Source organism: Nannospalax galili, unplaced genomic scaffold (assembly GCF_000622305.1).
Source record: "Nannospalax galili isolate Female #2095 unplaced genomic scaffold, S.galili_v1.0 scaffold995, whole genome shotgun sequence".
NCBI lineage: Eukaryota > Metazoa > Chordata > Mammalia > Rodentia > Spalacidae > Nannospalax > Nannospalax galili.
Genome location: NW_008337291.1, coordinates 2,609,192 through 2,618,465, shown reverse-complemented (window position 1 = coordinate 2,618,465; position 9,274 = coordinate 2,609,192). Strand labels below are relative to the sequence as shown.

General features: G+C 40.9%; 1 protein-coding gene across 8 annotated transcripts in view; it reads right to left on the bottom strand.

The window, feature by feature from the left end:
- The window catches only part of Nckap5 (NCK associated protein 5), a 1,008,915-nt gene that overhangs the window by 169,729 nt on the left and 829,912 nt on the right, over window positions 1-9,274 (bottom strand). The window lies entirely within an intron of this gene.

Genomic DNA, 9,274 nt, shown 5'->3' with positions numbered 1-9,274 from the left:
CTCTCTCTCTCTCTCTCTCTCTCTCTCTCTCTATCTATCTATCTATCTCAGGAATATTTTTCCAGCCATAAAGAAGAGTGAAGGTGTATCTTTTGCAGGCAAATGGATGCAGATGGAGACGATCATATTAAGTGAATTGAGTCATTTTCGTAGAGACAAATATCACATTTTCTCTCATTTATGAGTCCTAGATTTTATAGAGAGTCATAAAACCATATCTGTGGATGACATGAAAGTTGAAGCAACATGGTATGAGAGAAAAAAGACTAACAGAAGGAATGTAGCAAGAAAGGGGAAAGCGCTCCAAGTAAATTATGTATATGCATGAAAATGGCATTATGTAACCCAGCTTAATAAAATAATTTTAAAAAACCAAGCAGGTTCTGGGTTTAGCTGATAAAGTGCTTGTTGAGCCAGTCACCGTAGCACACATATCTGTAATCCTGGTGCTCCTATGGGGAGATGAGTAGTGACAGGAAATCCCCAGAAGTTCACAGGGCAGCTAGCTTTGTGTGCTCAGAAGTGAACAAGAGACCTTGTCTCAAACAAGGCAAAAGGCTAGGACTCATACTTGAGGTTGTCCTGTGACTTCCACACACGTCTAGACCAAAACACTGAGAACACACACATATAGATTCAAATAATGAGGCAGTTCTATTTACATGGCGACCTTCACAAAAGGCACACATCAATAGGGGACCAACACTTGGGCACCTAGCCCTGTCTAGAGGAAGAAAAACAAACCTTTCAGTGCTGTTTCTAGCCCCACAATTGATGGATGATAAAAAGGCCAAGAAAAGCCAGTGTGCTGTCTCTGTAAGCTCCATCCCTTCCCCTGGGAACACAGCTCAGGGTCTAAGATGTGTGAGGGCATGGTCAGGGATAAGATCCAATATGCAGCATAGCCATCCAGAATCTTTCCTAGAGGTCATATTAAATTCTGTGTGGTAGACATGATACAAATACTTGTTCTGTGTCTCCACAGATTCATGATTTCTGGGAAATAGATATGACAGATTCTCAGGGATTCTTTTTTTATGCTTGTGTGTGGTATGTGTGTCTGGGTATATGTGTGCTTGCAGTGTGTGGGCACATCTATGTGCTCAGGTGTGCAAGCACATAAATAATGTGCAAATGAAAGGCTGAGGTTGAAGTCAGGTGTCTTCCCAACAGATTTCCATGTTAGCATGGAGGCAGGGTTTCTCACTTTAACTCAAAGCTCACTGGTTCAGAATCTAGCTGGCTAACTTGCTCTGGAGATAACCTTTCTCTGCCTCCCAAGGGCTAGGACTACAGATGCACTACCACCACCCAGCATTTACCTAGGTTCTGAGGATCTGATCTCTGGTCTGCACATTCATGAAGCAAATACTTTAGCTGCTGAGTCACCCCCACCCAGTCCCTCTCAGGAGATCTTAACATGAGATCAATGGGTCATAAATAGCATTTAGTACATTTGTGATCTGCAAATGATTCATGTGTCTTCAGTTTCAATAAATCTGAACTAAAATTTAGTATATCCTTCAGTTATACATGTAAACATTAAACTACAGTGGTATAAACTCATGACTTTATCTGCAATAGGAATCATAGGTACTTTAGATATTATAGTTGGGGATGCCTCTCTCTCTATACACACACACACACACACACACACACACACAAACACACACACACACAATTATTCAAAAACTAGTTAGAGCTCTCTCTATATATACACATTCACACACACACAATTATTCAAAAACTATGTTAGAGCTATGCATTGTGATGCGTGCCTATAATCTCAGCACAACATCTGGGAAACTGGTGGTGGGGGAGGGGGACAGGTTCTTTAAAATAAATAAATAAATAAAGTAGGGTGTGGTAGCACATAACTTTAACCCCCATATTGGGGAGACAGAGGCAGGATTTCTATGACTCCAGTCTCCATGGTGAGTTCCAGGCCAGCTGTGGCTACAGGGAATCCCTGTCTTAAACAGCCCCCACCAAAACCTCCCAAAAACCAAAGCCAAAAGACCTTCCCCCAAACAAAAAAAAAATACTCCAAGTAAACAAGAAAATAATATTAGACCTTCCTTTTAAAATTTATTTTATGCTTTAGAAATAAAGCACATGGGGCTGGTGAGATGGTGAAATGGCTCAGAGTAAAAGCACTTGCTGCATGCACTCACAAACACAAATAAAAATGTAATAATTTCTAATGAAGTATGTATTTTACTGTATCACATGGATTTTCAATACTTTGGTGACAGTACTTTAAGACATAGTCAACCTTCTCTATCCATGGATTCAATCAACCATGGATTGAAAAGTATTTGGAAAAAAATGGTCTTTGTCCTGAGCATGTGCAGACCATTTTTTTCTCTTTACTATTCCCTAAATAATAGACCGTTTGTGTGCAAGGTACTTGCATTGGATCAGCTATTATTAGTAATCTAGAGAGATTTGAAGTATAAGAAAGGATGTACACAGGTTATATGTAAACATTAAATCATTAAATATAAGGGACTTGAACATCTGTGTATTGTGGTCTCTGCAGATACTCTTGGAACTGATACTTTGTAGATAGCTGGGGACAATGGAAATTGGTTTCCTTTATAATCTTATGTTTTTCAAAATATTTTTATTGACTGAGAATTTCATACAATGTATTTTGATCATATCCTGATCATTCCCCCATCTCTACCACTACCTTTCTATTCTCTACCCTGGTTTCATATACTCTATTGTTATTATCCTATTTTTTTTGTCTTTTTGAAGCAGGGTCTCCCTGTAGCTCCAGCTGTCCTGGAACTCACTATGTAGACCAGGCTGGCCTTGAACTCACAGAGATCCACCTGCCTCTGCCTCCCAAGTGCTGGGACTACAGGTGTGCTCCACCACACCCGGCTATTATCCTTTTTTTTTTTTTTTTTAAGGACTAGGGAGTTTAATTTGTGTTCCCCAAATGCTCTTGGGTATGGATTCATTTCTTAGAGTCTAGTCAACCTACCAGGTATTATGCCCTTAAAGAAAAATGGTTCTCCTTCTCCCTGTAGGTACCAGCTGCCAAGAGATCCTTAGTTAGGTCCGGGGCTTCCTGCCCACCACCCCATCCATGCTGGGGTTTTGTCTGGCTTGGGCTTATACAGGTCTTGTGCATGCAGTCACAGTCTGTGGAGAGACAGGTCACAGGCCTTAGAGAAGAGCCTACTGTTATCCTGCTTTGTTTTATTGTTATACCCAGAGATTGCTGAGTCTCTCAACTGTCACTGGAGAACCTTCTTCTTGCAGAAGATGACAATTAACACAGAGACCCACAACTGGTTCAGTGTACACCGAATGAGACTGTAGTGTGTTTAATGTTAAATAGGGCATCTATTTCTTATCCTTTCCTCCCAAGGCTCAGGGATCATTGCAGAAGAGGTGGTAGAAAAATTGGAAGAGCTAGAGGTGGTGAATGAATATAAGGAAAGAGGATTATCTGGACTCAACAGGGAAGTTTCACATATGAATCTTATGCCTTTAATTTTGTGCATCACACAGGGACTGGAGAGATGGCTCAGCAGTCAAGAACACTTGCTGCTCTTACAGAGTCACCAAGTTCAGTTCCTAGCACTTATGTATGGTGCTTCACAACCACTTGTAACTCCAACTCCAGAGCATCTGACTCTTTCTTCTGGCCTCCTCCAGCACCCCCACACAGATTCATATTCATTCTCTCTCTCTCTCTCTCTCTCTCTCTCTCTCTCTCTCTCTCTCTCTCTATTCTCTTTCAAAAAGCATCAACCAGAGAAAAGGAACAATAGGCTTTTGTTCTTCAAATAAAGTCCATGACTAAAGACAATTGTTATATATTCTCAATTGCTTCCCTTTTTCAATCCTCTATCTCATGTTGCATGCAGAGCAGAATCCTTCTATTGTGACACTGACTTTCTGAATGCACCGACAAGGGTGGGTGGACTCAGCCAGCCCAAGACCTACCATTTTCCTCCAAAAACCTGGAGGCACTGTCTCTGGTTGGGTAGAAACGGACATTAATTTGAATCTCCACTGAAATAAATTGGCTTTCTTTTCATCACCAAAGCGAGTGCCACAGCTATGATTGTTATGTATTGTTGCAATCTATACTTTAATGGCATTTTAGCCCTGTGGTGGGCTCACAGAGAAACTGCTTTCAGACTTCAAAAGGCCATTTAAACATGTGCAGATGTCTGGAAAATTAATACCATTATCTACCTCTCACCCTTTGCCTGTAGGAAGCAAAGAAGAGACAGGGCTCGAGAAAGATATTAGAGATCAATACATGGTCATAAAGTGAAGAGCTGTCCTTCCAGGGAGCATGGGTGCAGATGAGTGAAAGGTCTGCAGAGCTTTTGAAGAGACATTTTCATTAGATTTTCTGAAAAGTCATCTGCTCACCCTGTTAAAAATTTAGAGAGATAGGAAAAGCAGATGGGAAACTACAGGGGCGAGAAAGAGACAGAGATCATTTCCTGCCTCCCAACTTCAGTTTGGAGGTTTTAGCCTCCCAGTTCTCAAGGGTAGTGGAATTCAATCATTCATTCATTCTTGGAACCTGAATTTGTCAAAGTTAATGTTAAGCAAGTTAAAGGTTACTTTTACTTACTCTCTGTGTGTATGTGTGTGTATGTATGTTTATGTCTGTGTGTGTCTGTGTATGTCTATGTCTGTGTGTATGTTTATGTATATGTGTTTATGTCTGCATGTGTGTGCCTGTGTCTGTGCATATGTGTGTATGCTATTGCATGTGTATGTATAGGCCCAGGAGCTACAGGACAACTTCAGGGGTCTTTCTGGTACCATGCATTTGAGTTTTTGCTCTCACTGTCCTGGAACTGTCCTAGTAGACTAAGCTAGTTGGCCAGCCATCTCCAGGGAGCCATGGGTCTCCATCTCCCAAGTGCCGGAATTACAAGCATGCACACCATGCCTGTCGTTTTTTTTTTTTTTTTTTTTTTTTTTTTTTTTTTTTTTTTTTTTTTTCATGCCAGCAAGCTTTTCTGCCTGAGATATTTCTTCAGTCCCTAAAGTTTTCTATTCAAAAATGTTTTGCATTTTGAAAGACTTAAGCTATGTTCTATAAAATTGCCAGCATGGGGAGATATTCTCAAAGGTAGTTTCAAAGCTTTATAAAGTTTCTAGAGCCACAATGTAATCTTTTCCTTTCTCTCATTTTATTTCCAACATATTTTACTCTATAAGACCTGAGACCAAGTCAACAGTTTTTAAATCAGAGAACAGAAATTCTATATTTTTATCCAAAAAAATTTTGGAGAAGACTTCTCAATTTAAGAGGACAAAGAAAGGTAATCCTATAGAAGACATTTTTGGCTATTTATTCTCAGATGGATACAGGTGACCGCGAGCGATACACTGAGAGCTTGTAGCGGAATAGTATGTATTATCTTTTTCCAGAGAGTCTGTTGTAGGAAATCCTAAAACCTTCATGGATTTTCAACAACCTAAATGGGAATTTTCTTTTCAGTTCAAGAATAAACAAAGCTATATCAGTCACAGCTGCATAAACAAAGTAGTTTCAAGGTACAAGGGGCAGGGGTTCTTTCTTACACACAGCAACAAATCCAAAGATAGGAGGTCAGTGACTTTTTGGGGATTGTTTGTCACTGCATTATAACCTAGCTTATCCTGACAGAGAATGTATAAATCTAATCAACCAGGTAGCAAAAGCACTGTACAACAGGGCCATGTATTAGAAATCTCTGATCCACATGTAATTTTAAGAGTGGGGAATGTTTATGGCTGATACATCCTTTGGCACCAGATGTTTTCCTTCAAAAGTTCAGAATAAATAAAGGATTATAAAGATTCCATTTAGCTGCAAAAACTCAGAAAGTGTGACTTACAGTGACTTCAGCCTATGGGGCCTTATGTTTTTCATACAGCAAAGTACCCAATGATAGGTAGTCTGGGACAGGTCTAGTGTTCACAGAAGAAGCAGACCCTTTCTCACTCTTCTGCTCTAGTCTGCCACCCTTTTCTCTTCTTTGTGTAAGTACATGTGTATATTTGTGTGCAGGCACATGTGTCTGTATACACATGGATGTCAGAAGCTAATATTGCCTTCCTCAATCACTCTCTACCATATTTTTTAAAGATAAGATCTATCATGGAGCCTGGAGCTCAGTGATTTGACTAGACCACAAGGCCCTGGAATGCTTGTCTGGACTTCCTCAGCACTAGGATTACAGGCAAATGCCACCATGCCCAGCTTTTTATGTGGGTACTGATGATTAGTCTAAGCACTTTACTCTCTGAGGCATCTCTTTATCCCTCTGTTCCGTCATGCTGTGTGGTGGGGCTCATTCTAAGAAGGCTCCTGAACAGCCTGTCATTATCTTCATTCTAGTTTTGAAGAAGGGGAAAGCAAAATGAAGAACAACCCTGTCTGTCATCCCTCCTCTGGAAAGCAAAACTTTTCCCATAAATTCCCATGGCAGACTTCCACTGAGGTCTCTCAGATCACAGCCAGGCCTAAGTGGATACTCCTATATCAAAAGAAAGCTGAAAAGTGAATGTAATTGCCCTCCAGACTCTGAAGTAGAAAGGGGAAGGGAACTGGATGAGTTTGACAGCCGTAAGTGCTGCTTATTGAATGTTTTGGTTTGGTTTCTCTATTGCTATGATGAAACACTGATCAAAACCAGCTCAGGGAAAAAAGGGTTTATTTGGCTTACAGGTTGCAGTCTATCATCAAGGAAAGCCAACGGAACCTGAGGCAGGAATGGAGGCAGAAATGGAGGAACTCTGCTTACTGGCCTGCTTTGCTGGCTTGCTCAGCTCCCTTTCTTAAATAGCCCAGGCTCATTTGCATAAGGATCATACTGTCCAAGGTAGGCCGCACCCTCCTGCATCACTTATCAATTAAGAAATGCCTTGCAGGCCAATTGGATGCAGGAAATTTCTCAGTTGTGGCGCTCTCTTCCCAGGTGATTTTTATCTTATGTCAAGTTGACAAAATTAACCAGCACCTTGAATGCAACTTTCTTCTTCCCTAGAACATGGGTTCTTAGGTAGGACTTGGATGCTTCAGTCCACATGATTTTCAATACTGAGACAATATCCCCCCACACTCACTCTTGCCCATAGCTCTCTTGCTCCTGTCTTGGTGACCCACCACATGTGAGATGGTTTTGGCCCTTCAGCCCAGTTTCTTGAATATCTAGGATGTCTAGAGCCCTCCTGTTGTCTCACTAAAGTCATGTAGTCTGGACAGGAAATAAATCATGGTGACTTTGTGGCTGTTTGTTATTAAAGCAAAACATACCCTATCCAGAGTTAATGAAACAGCTTGAAATGATAGCTGTGTGAAAAAAGTTTGAGAGACAAATGTTATATACAGGTTCCTGAATCAAAGATCCCTGAGGATCTAATTGCACTAATTGCAGTGGTTTGCTATCCGGAGGCGAACTTTCTCTACCTCTGATATAGTTAAATGGTCTTTAATTCATAATGTTATCACCGTCCTTGTACTGCCCACAGGACACAGACAAATTACCCCTCTCTCCTGTGTCTCCACATAGGTGAGTGGCTAATGAGACATAGCATGTTCAAGGTAAGGCACCCAATTTAAAATGAACCTCTAGGATGACCATCTGTAGTCATTTAACATATGGTAATGAGGAATGGGGTAGTTTATGACAAGCCTTGTTAATGACATAGTTCACATCTCTGGGTTGTCACATTTACCTTTAAAAGGAAGATGGAAAACGGGAGGCAGAGATAGGGATTCCCAGGTAAAGTGGCTAGCTAGACTAGCCAAATCAGTGAGATCTGCATTGAGTGAGAGACCCCGTCTCAGTAAATAAAGTGGAGGGCATTCCAGGAGAATCCTCAAGGTCAACTTTGAGCTCCTGTGAACATATGTATATGTGTGTGTGCACACACAGGTGTGTCCACACACTTATGAATAAGAATACACATATAACACACTCATACAAAAGAAAAATGTTAATAGAGAAGTTCACATATGCAGCAAGGTCAATATGAATTTGCTCAGTACTGATGGCTTTTCCATAATGCCCTAAGGTCTCCCAGCATTGGAGCATTTGGCAAGCCACATGGGAGAGAAGGAAAAAGTAGAACTTGGCACAAATGATATGAAGAAGGCAATCCCTTGACTATGTGTTTAGTGTTTCTCTGTCATTTGCAAATCATTTGAATTACCATCTGACTGGCATTATGGCACAGGAAAGACAAATCACAAGGATGCATGCCAGGAAGAGTTGGTTCTGTAATAGATAGTAACAAAATATCTTACACTACATACTTATGTGCTATCATAACAGAGCTTTAGTTGGGTTCATCTGACTGGAAATGTATTGAGTCTGGGGACCCCCAAAGGACTGCATGTGTAATTACCGATAAATCATGACTTACAGTGACTTCAGCCTATAGGGCCTTATGTTTTTCACATGGCAAAGTATCCAGTGATAGGCAGTCTGGGACTGCCTTTGAGAGTCACACTCCTGTTTTACTTACAAAGGACCAAGTCTAGTTTAGAAATAACAACCCGGAAGAAGAAGAGGAGCTGGAGCTGGAGCTGGAGCTCTGTCAATAGAGTGCCTGCCTCCCAAGCATGAAGCAATGGGTTTAATCCTTAGTAGTGCATAAACTGGATATGAGGCTGTATGCCTATAGTCCCATCACTTGGGAGGTAGAGGTAGGAGGATCAAAAGGTCAGACTCTATTAAAAGAATACATTAAATTGGGTGGGAGGTGGGGAAGGAGTTGTGGATACAGGAGGGAATCTAAATACCATCAAACTATATTGTATGAAAATCGCAAAAACTATTTAAAAAAAAACTCAGAAAAAGGTCAAAGCCATCTTCAGCTACATATCCAGTTCAAGGTCATTCTGGACTATATGAGATCCCCCCACCCAACTCGAAAAAAAAAAAAAAGAGGAACTGGCTGGATGTTGTGGCACATGCCTTTAATCCCAGTGCTCTGGAGGCAGAAGTAGGCAGATCTCTGTGAGACTGAGGCCAGCCTGGTCTACATAGTGAGTTCCAGGCCAGCTGAGGCTACAGGAGGTAGACCTAGTCATAATACAAGACAAAGAATCCAAAACCAAATCCAAAACAATGAGAAACCCCAAATGAACAAACAAAAAACACTGAAGAGCATCACAATTAACCCTACACCCATATAGACTGGCAGAGCTCACTTACAAGGTCCCAAATCTCTTTCTTTTCTAAAATCCAAGTGTGGATTTTTTAGTCTTCTTGAATGTATACAAAACTTTAAT